The sequence below is a fragment of the Heptranchias perlo genome, chromosome 21 (assembly GCF_035084215.1).
Source record: "Heptranchias perlo isolate sHepPer1 chromosome 21, sHepPer1.hap1, whole genome shotgun sequence".
NCBI classification, from domain to species: domain Eukaryota; kingdom Metazoa; phylum Chordata; class Chondrichthyes; order Hexanchiformes; family Hexanchidae; genus Heptranchias; species Heptranchias perlo.
In genome coordinates, this window is record NC_090345.1 from 48,235,083 (window position 1) to 48,250,153 (window position 15,071).

General features: G+C 44.1%; 1 protein-coding gene and 1 long non-coding RNA gene across 2 annotated transcripts in view; one reads left to right on the plus strand and one right to left on the minus strand.

Annotated features, from left to right (window-relative positions):
• The first annotated feature begins 642 nt into the window (after window positions 1-642).
• The window catches only part of mypn (myopalladin), a 441,574-nt gene continuing 427,145 nt past the window's right edge, over window positions 643-15,071 (plus strand). The window contains exon 1 of the mRNA XM_068002628.1: window positions 643-727. The gene's annotated coding sequence lies outside the window, so the exon portion shown is untranslated. The remainder of the gene's footprint in view (window positions 728-15,071) is intronic.
• On the minus strand, window positions 8,118-8,658 carry LOC137340220 (uncharacterized). Its single transcript, XR_010966745.1, has 2 exons — window positions 8,566-8,658; window positions 8,118-8,440 (listed from the first exon to the last, which is right to left on the minus strand). It is a non-coding gene; the product is annotated as an uncharacterized lncRNA (long non-coding RNA).

Sequence of the window (15,071 nt, forward strand, 5' to 3'; positions counted from 1 at the left end):
GTCTCTGAAGTAAGTGTCATGGAGTCCATGATAGGCTTGTACAATTCTTCTTGGTGGCGGAATCATATTTGATAGGTTGGATGGCCTTTTCGTGTTCTTTATTTTCTTATGTTCTTAATTGAACATTTTTAGTTGATTGCTAATTGCATATTTTAATTTCTTTAATGGGCACTGATTAGCAAAATATTTAATCAGTTACTACATGTATGAAAGCTTGAATGATAAGAGATTCAGAGCTGGGAAATATAATTACTAAATATTTACTCAAAACGGTAATAATTATGTAAACCATATTGGAACCATATAGGGAACCTTCATAGAAATTTTTTTCTATCTGTTTTCCTGAAAACAGGCATAAAAAGTGCATGTAAACAGGAAGGCAGTCACACTGCCATCCATACTTGTTCAAATGAATGATTCCTTGTTTTTAAATCATGACTACACACATTTTCACACCTGCTTTATGCTACTCTGCTCATTGGTCTCTTTGTTTCTAGTCCATTTGTGTACGATAAGCAACAGTTGTTCAGGACATTGCAGCTTCCAGTGGTGATCTATTACAAGGTCTGGCATTAGCCTTCTACTGCCCGATGATGACGCTGCCTAAAATTAGCTTTCTTGCCGATTTGCAATGATAGCAATAAAAGACCGAACCTGAATGGCACGTCCTCAGATAAGTGACTGAAAGCAGTATGTTACTTTAACCAGCGATTAACCCTGCTTTATGGTAAGCTTTTACCTTATTTGCCATAATTTACTTATTGAAGATGCCAATTTACTTATAACATCAAAGAAAAACAAAGGTATTTAGAAGCTTGTTCAATGAAATAGAAATTCAACTCAGTAATTCATTTTTGGGTATAGCTTCACAATGTTTCCACTTCATTGGTCAAGTTTTATGGGTAACTGTACATTTCTGGACTGTGTTTAATTGTTTTTTGTAGAATTTAAACTAATTAGTTCAGTTCTTTGTCCCGTGGTACAGACAGTCTTTGAATTTACTTTGTATTTGGATTGGTTGGAATTTGGAGAACAGTAAAGCTAAATGACCACATTGTAGCCAGATTCTAAAAGGATATCTGCCTCTCAGCAGCTTCTTTAGACTTAAACCATTTTCCAGACAACCTGGCTGAATGGTGTAACATTCCAGTAGTGTTTTGCTGAATAAGTTGGAGCTGACATTTAGACAATGTTTTAAATTTCAATTTGCTTGAAATTAAATTTCCGTTGAACATTATTTTGACTATGATGCTCATACACAGATCATGGGTTAATTACAAAAGCGTTGATACGCTCAGAGCAAACATTTAAAAATTATTAATAGCAGTTCCTGTTTGTGGTTCTACAGTATTTGGTTTCTGTGATTAATCAATGTTTCAGTATTTTTATGAGCTTTAACTTTTGCTCACTGACATACCTCCCATGCCTTTATGTCCTGAGGTTGGTGGATTTCTTGGTATTGTTACAGACTAGGGTTATTGGAGGAGCACAGCTGATACTGTCTTTCAAAACATAAAGCTGGGTGCTTCAGAAATGTGTGCTGCATATCATGTAAATTTCGAGTACTTATTGAGGGGTGAATAGGAACAGGATAAGTAACTGGTGCTAGAGAGCCAGGGTGCTTCACAGTGTTACAGGTGAGTGAATTTCAATTTGATTTCACTTACTCGGATCTATGCAATAGGATAATGTCAGTGGTACATCTGCTTTAGACGTGCTACAGTAAGAGAATTTTATTATAATTTATCTTATATATGTATGAAAACCATTATTTTCTTTGCGGAGTTAGTATGGTCAGGACAGGTTAATGATGAAACTGTACAGGTTGTGTTGAATATATAAAGTACAGGGACTATTTTATTTACACAAGTAGAGCAATCTTATTTTGTTTAGATGGGGAATTTCTTACCATTGAGTTCCAGTACTTGTGGTTATTTAAAAGATATTATCCCAAGTATGTGAGCTGCTGCAGAGTTCTGACATTTGTTGAGAGAATGCAAGATACAAACCAACATTAATAATTGTATCAGTATCAACAGTTGTCACTAATGTAACTGGCTAGTTGACTAGAAAAAGCGGAATTCATTTTAAAATAGCTGCTAAGTTTTTAGAGTTGAAATTCACGATATAAACTAGCCGCAGCCACTACAAATGTGTTGGGCTTTTAGATTTATTGCAAACAAAGTCTACCTGAAAATGTAAGTGGACAGACAAATCCTGGCTACTTAGATGTTACTGGAACAGCATGTTTTAAAACCACACCATTTCTAACTGATAATATGGAATTATCAACCCAGCCACATGATCTTTGTGTTTCATTCCTGAGCATTTGGGTGACTCAGGACTGCTGCGGTAACTAAATTTTCTCGAGTGTGATTGAACTTGTTAACTCCATGCACTTGCCCTTACCATGTACATAACACTTGCTGTCACAACAAAAAGCAGAACAAAATGTTTTTACATAAGCTCGGTGTTTCGCTTTGTTTTAGATGACCGTTTAGCTGTCGGATACATCGTTACCTTCTTTCAGTTCTTGACTTGGTAATAAAAAAAATACTGCAGATGCTGGGAATCTGAAATAAAAATAGAAAATGTTGGAAGCATTCAGCAGGTCAGGCAGCATCTGTGGAGAGACAAACAGCAGGCCCAATATTTGCGGGGAGGTTACGGGGGAGAGCGGTAACGTGGGGCAAAACCAGGCAAGGCTGGGGACGTGGAGGTTTAATGGCAGGACCTTATTACAATTCTTTTCTTCCATTTCCCACCCATCAGCCAGCCAAATTGACAGGCTGGCCGGCAGCCAGGCGGGAAAACCAGCGGCAGGAGGTAAATATGTGTGAACAGAAGAATTCTGAGTGGAAACCAAGAATTTTCAGTGTAAACACAAAGATCTCGCAGCCAAATGTTTGTCTGAAAGACCAGAGTGCCCTATGCAAGAACAATCCAGCTAGTCCCCCTGACCCGCCCTATCCCCGTAGCCCTGCACATTTTTTCCTTTCAAGTACTTATCCAGTTCCCTTTTGAAGGCCATGATTGAATCTGCCTCCACCACCCCCTCGGGCAGTGCATTCCAGATCCTAACCACTCACTGCGTAAAAAAGTTTTTCCTCATGTCACCTTTGGTTCTTTTGCCAATCACCTTAAATCTATGTCCTCTGGTTTTTGACCCTTCTGCCAATGGGAACAGTTTCTCTCTACCTACTCTGTCTAGACCCATCATGATTTTGAATACCTCTATCAAATCTCCTCGCAACCGTCTCTGTTCCAAGGAGAACAACCCCAGCTTCTCCAGTCTATCCACGTAGCTAAAGACCCTTATCCCTGGAATCATTCTAGTAAATCTTTTCTGCACCCTCTCTACGGCCTTCACATCCTTCCTAAAGTGCGGTGCCCAGAACTGGATACAATACTCCAGTTATGACCAAACCAGTGTTTTATGAAGGTTCATCATGACTTCCTAGCTTTTGTACTCTATGCCTCTATTTATAAAGCCCAGGGTTCCATATGCTTTATTAACCACTTTCTCAATCGGCCCTGCAATTACAACGATTTGTGCACATATACCCCCAGATCTCTCTGTTCTTGTACCCCTTTTAGAATTGTGCCCTCTAGTTTATATTGCCTCTCCTCGTTCTTCCTACCAAAATGTATCACTTCGCATTTTTCTGCATTAAATTTCATCTGCCACATGTCCGCCCATGCCACCAGCCTGTCTATATCCTCTTGAAGTCTATCACTATCCTCCTGCCTCCAATCTGAAAAACAACCATTCACCGCTACTCTTTGTTTCTTGTCACTTAGTCAATTCTGTATCCATGCTGCTACTGCGCCCTTTATTCCATGGGCTTCAATCTCGATGACAAGCCTATTATGCGGCACTTTATCAAACACCTTTTGAAAGTCCATATACACCACATCATTTGCATTGCCTCCATTGAACCTCTCTGTTACCCCATCAAAAAACTCTATCAAGTTAGTTAAACACGATTTGCCTTTAACACATCTGTGCTGGCTTTCCTTAATCAAGCCACACTTGTCCAAGTGACTGCTAATTCTGTCCTGAATTATCGTTTCTAAAGGTTTCCCCACCACCGAGGTTAAGCTGACTGGCCTGTAGTTGCCCGGTTTATCCTTACCCCCTTTTTTGAACAAGGGCGTAACATTTGCAATTTTTAAGTCCTCTCCTCTGGCACCACCCCCCGTATCTAAGGAGGTTTGGAAGATTATGGCCAGTACCTCCGCAATTTCCACCCTTACTTCCCTCAGCAACCTAGGATGCATCCCATCCGGACTGGGTGACTTATTTACTTTAAGTACAGCTAGCCTTTCTAGTACCTCCTCTTTATCAATTTTTAGCCCATCCAGTATCTCAACTACATCTTCCTTTACTGGGACTCTGGTAGCATCTTTTTCCTTGGTAAGGACAGTTGCAAATTACTCATTTAATATCTCGGCCATCCCCTCTGCCTCCATGAGTAGATCTCCTTTTTGGTCCCTGATTGGCCCCACCCCTCCTCCCACACTCTCTGTTTGCCCCTCTTATTTCCTTTTTCACTTCCCCTCTGAACTTTCTATATTCAGCCTGGTTCTCACTTGTATTATCAACCTGACAACTGTCATATGCCCCTTTTTTCTGTTTCATCTTACTCACTATCTCTTTTGTCATCCAGCGAGCTCTGGCTTTAATTGCCCTACCTTTCTCCCGCTTGGGACTGTACCTAGACTGTACCTGAACCATCTCCTCCTTAAAGGCCGCCCACTGCTCAATTACCGTTTTGCCTGCCAATCTATGATTCCAATTTACCCGGGCCAGATCTCTTCTCATCCCACTGAAATTGGCCCTCCCCCAATTGAGTATTTTTACTTTAGAGTGGTCCGTGTCCTTTTCCATAGCTATTCTAATCCTTATGATACTATGATCGCTGTTCCCTAAATGTTCCCCATTGACACTTGCTCCACTTGGCCTGCCTCATTCCCCAGAACTAAGTCCAGCAATGCCTCCTTCCTCGTTTGGCCGGAAACATACTGGTCAAGGAACTACCACTGCAGTTTGAGAATTTGAATTCAGTTTTAAAAATCTGGAAATAAAAAGTTGGTATCAATAAAAGTGACCATGAAGTTGTTGGATTGCGGGTAAAAACCCAACTGGTTCACTATTGTCCTTCAGGGCAGGAAACTTGCTCTCCTTACCTGGTCTGGCCAGAATGTGACTCCAGTCTTACAACAACCTGGGTGACTCTTCATTGCTCCTTGAAGAGGCTTGGCAAGCCATTCAGTTATATCAAACTGCTACAAAGAATAATATGAATAAAGCCGGATGAATCACTCAGCTATGAACTTGGTGTCGAATCAGGACACAAGAAATGCACATCCAGCTCAGTCGACCCTGCAAAGTCCTCACTGACATCGGGGGACCAGTGAGTCAAGCAATAGCCTGACAATCATAGTCATACTCACAAAATCATACCTATCAACCAACATCCCAGACTCTTCCATCACCATCTCTGGGTATCTCCTGTTCCTGGTCCGGCAACGCCTCGATTTTAAAATTCTCATCCTTGTTTTCAAATCCATCCATGGCCTCGCCCCTCCCTATCTCTGGAATCTCCTCCAACCCAGAACCCTTCGAGATCTCTGCGCTCCTCCAATTGTTGCCTCTTGTGCATCCACAGTTTTAATCGCTGAACCATTGGCGGCCATGTCTTCAGCCACCTAGGGTCTAAGCTCTGGAATTCCCTCCCTAAATCTTTCCGCCTCTCTACCCATCTCTCCTTTAAGACGCTCCTTAAAACCTACCTTGTTGACCAAGCTTTTGGTCACCTGTCCTAATATCTCCTTATGTGGCTCTGTGTCAAATTTTGTCTGATCACGCTCCTGTGAAGCATCTTGGGATGTTTTACCACGTTAAAGGCGCGATACAAATTAAAATTGTTATTGTCCTATCGGTCGGACAGACCCACCTGAGGTGGGGCACAGTAGTATACAAAGGGGTGGGGTGGGGGGGAGTGGTCCTGGGAGTCCTCAACATAAAGTCTCATGGTTTCAGGTCAAACATGGGCAAGGAAACCTCCTGCTGATTACCACCTACCGCCCTCCCTCAGCTGATGAATCAGTCCTCCTCCATGTTGAACAGCACTTGGAGGAAGCACCGAGGGTAGCAAGGACATAAAATGTACTCTGGGTGGAGGACTTCAATGTTTATCAGCAAGAGTGGCTCAGTGTTACCATCCCTGACCGAGCTGGCCAAGTCCTGAAGGGCACAGCTGCCAGACTGGGCCTGCGGCAGGTGGGGAAAACTCATTTGACTTTGTTCTCACCAATCTACCTGTCGCAGATGCATCTGTCCATGACAGTATTGGTAGGAGTGACCATCGCACAGTCCTTGTGGAGTTCCGTCTTCACACTGAGGATACCCTCCATCATGGAGTGTGGCACTATCACTGCACTAAATGGGATAGATTACATCCCAACTGTGATGTCGAAGACTTGTGCTCCAGAACTAGCCATGCCTCTCGTCAAGCTGTTCCAGTACAGCTACAACACTGGCATCTAACCTGACAATGTGGAAAATTGCCCAGGTATGTCCTGTCCACAAAAAGCAGGTCAAATCCATCCTGTGTAATTCCACCCCCCCCCTCCCTCCCCATCAGCCTAATCTCAATCATCAGTAAAGGGATGGAAGGTGTTGTCAACAGTGCTATCAGATGGCACTTACTCATAATAACCTGCTCACTGGTACTCAGTTGGGTTCCGCCAGGACCACTCAGCTCCATTCCTCATTATAGCCTTGGTCCAAATATAGACAAAAGAGCTGAATTCCAGAGCTGAGGTGAGAGTGACTGCCCCTGACATCAAGGCAACGTTTAACCAACTGTGGCACCAAGGAGTCACAGTAAAACTGGTCAATGGGAATCCGGGGCTGGAATCATACCTAGCACAAAGGAAGATGGTTGTGCTTGTTTGAGGTCAATCATCTCAGCCCCAGGACATCACTGCAGGAGTTCCTCAGGGCAGTGTCCTAGGGCCAACGATCTTCAACTGCTTCATCAATGACCTTCCCTCCATCATAAGGTCAAAAGAGGGGCTGTTCACTGATGATTGCATAGTGTTCAGTTCCATTTGCAATTCCTCAGATAATGAAGCAGTCCGTGCCCGCATGCAGTAAGACCTGGACAACATCCAGGCTTGGACTGATAAATGGCAAGTAACATTTGCACCACACAATTGCCAGGCAATGACCATCTCCAATAAGAGAGAGCATAACACCCTCTCCTTGACATTCAATGGTATTACCACCACCGAATCCCCCACCATCAACATCCTAGGGGTCATCATTGACCAGAAACTTAACTGGACCAGCCATATAAATGTCATGGATACTAGAGCAGATCAGTGGCTCACCTTCTGACTCCCTATTGCATCTCCACCACCTACAAGGTGCTATTCAGGAGTGTGATGGAATACCCCCCACTTGCCTGGATGGGTGCAGCTGCAACAACACTTAAGAAGCTCGACTCAATCCAGGACAAAGCAGCCCGCTTGATCTGCCCCCCATTCACTACCCTAAACATCCATTTCCTTCACCTCCATTGTACAGTGGCTGCAGTGTGTACTATCTACAGGGTGCATAGCTGCAACTTGCCAAGGCTTCTTCGACAACACCTCCCAAACTGGCGGCCTTCACCACCTAGAAGGACAATGGCAGCAGGTGCATGGGAACACCATCACTCCAAGTTCCCCTCAAAGTCACACACTATCCTGACTTGGAAATATATCACCGTTCCTTCATCGTTACTGGGCAAAATGCTGGAACTCCCTACCTAACAGCACTGTGGGAGAACCTTCACCACACGGACTGCAGCGGTTCAAGAAGAAGGCCCACCACCACCTTCTCAAGGGGCATCTAGTGATGGGCAATAAATACTGGCTTTTCCAGTGACGCCCACATCCCGAGAATGAATTAAAAAAAAATCTAAGGCTGGACTTGATTTCATGCATTGCCAATGGACTAAATGCCATTGAATAAAATTAGATAAATATGTGCCCTTTATAAAATTAGCTCTTTGAGATTCATGGTTGTCATCTTTCTAAAATAAACGTTATTGCCATTTTCAAAATTTTCAGTGTATCTCTTTATTTTTCTGACCATCCAAATCTACAGCTGCCAAATTAGAGATGTCTTTTTGCCAAAGTGTAACCTGGCATGTTGGTCCTCTGGGCACCACTCCATGAACTGGTAAAACATAGGCTAGAGGCTCTTCACACAGCGAGGTCTTGATCTTGTATTTATCACCAGGCAAAGGCCCCGAATGCTTTCCCACATGGAGGAAAAATCAGGAGTCATGTTACTACGAACTGCTCTTACGTACATGTCAGGTTTGAAAATGATACAGGCAAAACTCTGGAAGCAGATCCGCAGCTTGCCTTCTTGGCCTTGGAGCTGAAAAGAAGAGAAGAAAAATAAAGTAAATTGGGTCTAAAAAGTTAAAAACAATTTTTGTCATAGTTTCATGAAACTAAAAAATCTGGGATCCAGCAGTCCTACTTCTATCTCACAGTACTTACAGCCTTTGGAGATAGAGAAGGCTAGCATTGCTGAGCTCGGCTTACAGTTCTACACATGAAAGGTGGTGAATTGATTCAACAGACTGTGTGCTGTTCAGGGGCTGTTTATTTTTCCAGGGATGGTTCAGCGTTTCTGCTCTGCAGTGTACAAGTATTAAGTTTCTTTACCTTGCGTTAGATTTACCCTACCCATAGTTGTTCCAAACAAGTGCCATTAAAGAGCAATTTTGAACATTTGTTTATGAATTTGAAGTTTTGTTTCCTAAAAAAATGTTACATATTCTCTGCCCATATGTTTGTCATGCTAAAGTGGAAAGGCTGGATGATGAGCCCATCTCTGTAGGTGCCATCAATAGTAGCTGTTGATGCAGCCAATGCTCGGAGCTGTGGGAAAGTACCTTCTAATTCTCCCTCTTTCTCATTGACCCGATGCCTTCCCTCCATACTTTACTGAATGAACTGGGTATAATCAACTTTTTCAGTCGGTGGCAAAATGTATTAAGCCAGTGTTACCAGAAGGGGAAACTGCTATTAGTTTTCTCCTTTCCCTTTTTTGGAAGTTCTTCCTTCACATGCCATCCCTGGGCAGGACTCTGGGCCAGGAACCATCTCCCAGGTTTCTCACACTGCTGCTCTATAGCCAAAGCTCCTAGTCCTTCGCAATACTGTAGCTGTGAAATTGACAACGAATTTACTCAGTGCAGTGGAATTTCCCTTCCGTAATGTTTCCCTACTTTTTTTTAATGGTTTTCAATGTTTTTTCAATACAGATTGCCGTTATATTTTTCTGATGCAAAAATAAGTTTTGAACACTTCGTAATGTGTCGCAGAAATGGCAGAGACATGCCACAGAATCTATATTTTGTTGCTGTGGAATTTGGTTGGGGTTGCCGCTAGAATTGGCTTTGAACTGCCTCAGAATTCTAGGGATCCTGTTATAACCAGCAACTGGATGTATATATAATCTGGAAATAAAAAGCTAGTATCAGTAAAAGTGACCAAGAAGCTGTCGGATTGTCGTAAAAACCTAACTGGTTCACTGATGTCCTTTAGGGAAGGAAACCTGCCATTCTTACCCGGTCTGGCCTATGTATGACTCCAGTCCCAAATCAGTGGTTGACTCTTAACTGCCCAGCAAGCCACTCAGTTGTCAGGGCAACCAGGGATGGGCAATAAATGACGGCCTTGCCAGTGATGCTCACATCCCAAGAATGAATTTTTAAAAATGTCTGAGTAACTTGCCCTCCATTTGCTCTGTGGGCATATGGAACCTGTTAACAATGCGTCCAAAATCACTGTGTGGGGGAGTGGAGATTTCAACCACATGAGATGCATTTTAGTATCTTTATGGAAATAGTTGAGGCTCTGCTTAATATTTTTGGGAATTACATAAACCTGAGGAGTAGAAGTTAGTGCATGTTATCCTGATAGTCAGAAAGTTTAGAAGTACAGAGGAATCGTCTTTTAGTGATCATTGCTTTCAATCGCCATCTTGATACAAAAGCAAATTCGGTGAGACTGTGTGGGTTAGATAATTGGACATTTTATTGTTATAACTCTATCTCTGGCTCGCTCTTGCCTGTGAAACTATACTCTGGGAATGCAGCCTCACTAATATTGCCCTATAAAGCTCAAATTGTCCTTGCCAAAAAACCATTATTATTAATTCTGTGCATTTTGAAATAGTTGGTTAGTTTATGCTGGTCTGCCTTCTCATGTAGAATGAACTCCATTTGGGCAACTCAGTCCAAAACTGGCATTCCAAGTCAAGCACAGCACAACTGTTTAAAATACTGGTGAGTAACATTGACTGGAAATTTAAACAGCTGACTGTAAACTGTAAAAACCACCACTGTGTTGCTCAACCATTATGATATATAGATGAAACTCCTAAAATACTGATGGTAGCTGATTTAAACATTTTGCTGTCAAAACTGGCAGTCTGAAGAGAGAATTTTACTGCTTCCTCCCCTTCCCCTTGACCACAAAACCAAATTCCCCCCAGGCTCCACCCTACCCCTGCCCTGATCCTGTATCATTCTCCAGTTTCTCTTCTGTATCCCTTCATGCTCTCTCCGTGCTCACCATAAGACCATAAGAGATAGGAGCAGGAGTAGGCCATTCAGCCCCTCGAGCCTGCTCTGCCATTTAATGAGATCATAGCTGATCTGATTTTTACCTCAACTCCACTTTCCCGCCTTTTCCCCATATCCTTTGACTCCCTTGCTGATCAAAAATGTGTCGAACACAGCCTTGAATGTATTCAATGACTCAGCCTCCACAGCTTTTTGAGGTAAAGAATTCCAAAGATTCGCGACCCTCTGGGAGAAGAAATTCCTCCTCATTTCCGTCTTAAACGGGCGACCCCTTATTCTGAAACTATGCCCCCGAGTTTTAGATTCCCCCATGAGGGGTAACACCCTCTCAGCATCTACCCTATCGAGTCCCCTCAATCTTGTATGTTTCAATAAGATCTCCTCTCATTCTTCGAAACTCCAATGAGTATAGACCCAACCTGTTCAATCTTTCCTCATAAGACAATCCTTCCATACCCAGAATCAACCTAGTGAACCTTCTCTGAACTGCCTTCAATGCAAGTATGTCCTTCCTTAAATAAGGGCACCAGAACTGTACGCAGTACTCCAGGTGTGGTCTCACCAACACCCTGTACAGTTGTAGCATGACTTCCCTGCTTTTATACTCCATCCCCCTAGAAATAAAGGCCAATATTCTGTTTGCCTTCCGGATTACCTGCTGCACCTGTATGTTGACTTTTTGTGTTTCATGTACGAGGACACCCAGATCTCTCTGTACCGCAGCATTTTGTAGTATTTCTCCATTCAAATAATATTTTGCTTTTTTATTTTTCCTCCCAAAATGAATGACTTCACATTTTCCCACATTATATTCCATCTGCCAAATTTTTGCCCGTTCGCTTAACCTGTCAATATCCCTTTGCAGACACTTTGTGTCCTCATCGCAACTTGCTTTTCCACCTATCTTTGTGTCATCAGCAAATTTGGCCACAAGACACTCTGTTCCTTCATCCAAGTCATTGATATATATTGTAAATAGTTGAGGCTCCAGCACTGATCCCTGCGGCACCCCACTAGTTACAGATTGCCATTTTGAAAATGACCCTTTTGTCCCGACTCTTTGTTTTCTGTTAGTTAGCCAATCCTCTATCCATGCCAGTATATTACCCCCAATACCATGAGCTCTTATCTTGTGCAGTAATCTTTTATGTGGCACCTTATCGAATGCCTTTTGGAAATCCAAATATACTGCATCCATTGGTTCCCCTTTATCCACCCTGCCCGTTATTTCCTCAAAGAACTCTAATAAATTTGTCAGACATGATTTCCCCTTCATAAAACCATGTTGACTCTCCTTGATTGTTTTATGAGTCTCCAAATGTCCTGCTACTACTCTCTTAATAATGGATTCTAGCATTGTCATCTTGTCCATGCGACCCACCTCTTGCTCCCTTGACCCTATTCTCATTAAACTGCTGACCACCCAACTTGCGTTCCTGGCCCCCATGCTAACTGACATTGTAAATGATACAAAGATGGGAGGGAAAGTAGAGAGTGAGGAGGACATAAAAAACCTACAGGGGGATATAGACAGGCTGGGTGAGTGGGCGGAGATTTGGCAGATGCAATACAAAGAGAGCAAGTTATTTTCTTAATGGCGAGAAACTGGAAAGTACTGCAGCACAAAGGGATCTGGGGGTCCTAGTGCAAGAAAATCAAAAAGTTAGTATGCAGGTGCAGCAGGTGATCAAGAAGGCCAATGGAATGTTGGCTTTTATTGCTAGGGGGATAGAATATAAAAACAGGGAGGTATTGCTGCAGTTATATAAGGTATTGGTGAGACCGCACCTGGAATACTGCATACAGTTTTGGTGTCCATACTTAAGAAAAGACATACTTGCTCTCGAGGCAGTACAAAGAAGGTTCACTCGGTTAATCCCGGGGATGAGGGGGTGGACATATGAGGAGAGGTTGAATAGATTGGGACTCTACTCATTGGAGTTCAGAAGAATGAGAGGCGATCTTATTGAAACATACAAGATTGTGAAGGGGCTTGATCGGTGGATGCGGTGAGGATGTTCCCAAGGATGGGTGAAACTAGAACTAGGGGGCATAATCTTAGAATAAGGGGCTGCTCTTTCAAAACTGAGATGAGGAGAAACTTCTTCACTCAGAGGGTAGTAGGTCTGTGGAATTTGCTGCCCCAGGAAGCTGTGGAAGCTACATCATTGAATAAATTTAAAACAGAAATAGACAGTTTCCTAGAAGTAAAGGGAATTAGGGGTTACGGGGAGCGGGCAGGAAATTGGACCTGAATTTAGATTTGAGGTTAGGATCAGATCAGCCATGATCTTATTAAATGGCGGAGCAGGCTCGAGGGGCCGATTGGCCTACTCCTGCTCCTATTTCTTATGTTCTTATGTTCTTATGTTCTCTCCTCAGTACTGTCTTCTTCCCTTTCAAAACCACCATCATCACCTCATTCCTCAAAAAACCCATCTTCGACTCCTCTGTTCTTGTAAATTAGCACCCCATATCCAACCTACCTTTCCTTTCCAAAGTCCTTGAATGTGTTGTCACCTCCCAAATCCATGCCCAACTTTCATGGAACTCCATGTTTGAATCTCTCCAATCAGGTTTCCTCCTCTGCCAGTAGTCAAAATGACCATGGTGCATTTTCCCTCCTTGTTCTTTCCACAGCCTTTGAACTGATGATCACATTACCTTCCTCCAACGCCTCTCCTGGGCTCAGTAGGCCTGCCCGCACTCTTACCTATCCAATCGTAGCTTGAGCATCTCCAGCAATGGCTTCTCTTCCCACCCCCGCATGGTTACCTCTGGTTTACCCCGTGGATCTATCCTTCAACCCCCTCCTCTTCCTCACGTACATGCTGTCCCTTGGTGACATCATCTGAAGACATGGGGCACGATTTTAAAACGGAAAAACAGGTGGGTTGGGGGCAAGGGGGGCATTCAAAATCGCAACCATTTCGGACCCGACCCCAACCCGCCCCCAACCCACCCATTTTTGGTTTTTACAGGGGCGGGACGAGGGGCGGGCAACCAACTCGCTCTCAGGAGGCGGGTTGGTGAGAAAAACCTTTCAAGGAGGCTGAGGGCCTCCATTTGTGCAGAGTTTCTGATTTCAACCCCTGGGGGCCGGGATTCCCGGGCCTTCTCCTTCACTTCATGTGAATGGAGGCGAGAAGGCCCAAAACTAATAGGTAGGTGATTTTCTGGCACAGCTTGTGGTTCCGGAGGAGCCATGAGTGCTTCCCCTAGGCCCAACAAGCCTACCTGCAGCAACCCCCCAACGATCGCAAACCACCCCCACCCAATCTCCAACCCCCCCCACCCCGCAACGATCGCAGACCCCCACCCCGGATGCCCCCCAACGATCGTGTACTCCAGAATTAGCTGCGCCTCTAGCCAAGCTGTTCCAGTACAGCTACAACACTGGCATCTACCCAACAATGTGGAAAATTGCCCAGGTATGTCCTGTCCACAAAAAGCAGGACAAATCCAATCCGGCCAATTACCGCCCCATCAGTCTACTCTCAATCATCAACAAAGTGATGGAAGGTGTCGTCGACAGTGCTATCAAGTGGCACTTACTCACCAATAACCTGCTCACCGATGCTCAGTTTGGGTTCCGCCAGGACCACTCGGCTCCAGACCTCATTACAGCCTTGGTCCAAACATGGACAAAAGAGCTGAATTCCAGAGGTGAGGTGAGGGTGACTGCCCTTGACATCAAGGCAGCATTTGACCGAGTGTGGTACCAAGGAGCCCTAGTAAAATTGAAGTCAATGGGAATCAGGGGGAAAACTCTCCAGTGGCTGGAGTCATACCGAGCACAAAGGAAGATGGTAGTGGTTGTTGGAGGCCAATCATCTCAGCCCCAGGACATTGCTGCAGGAGTTCCTCAGGGCAGTGTCCTAGGCCCAACCATCTTCAGCTGCTTCATCAATGACCTTCCCTCCATCATAAGGTCAGAAATGGGGATGTTCGCAGATGTTTGCACAGCGTTCAGTTCCATTCGCAACCCCTCAAATAATGAAGCAGTCCGAGCCCGCATGCAGCAAGACCTGGACAACATCCAGGCTTCTGCTCATAAGTGGCAAGTAACATTTGCGCCAGATAAGTGCCAGGCAATGACCATCTCCAACAAGAGAGAGTCTAGCCACCTCCCCTTGACATTCAACGGCATTACCATCGCCGAATCCCCCACCATCAACATCCTGGGGGTCACCATTGACCAGAAACTTAACTGGACCAGCCATATAAATACTGTGGTTATAAGAGCAGGTCAGAGGCTGGGTATTCTGCGGCGAGTGACTCACCTCCTGACTCCCCAAAGCCTTTCCACCATCTACAAGGCACAAGTCAGGAGTGTGATGGAATACTCTCCACTTGCTTGGATGAGTGCAGCTCCAACAACACTCAAGAAGCTCGACACCATCCAGGACA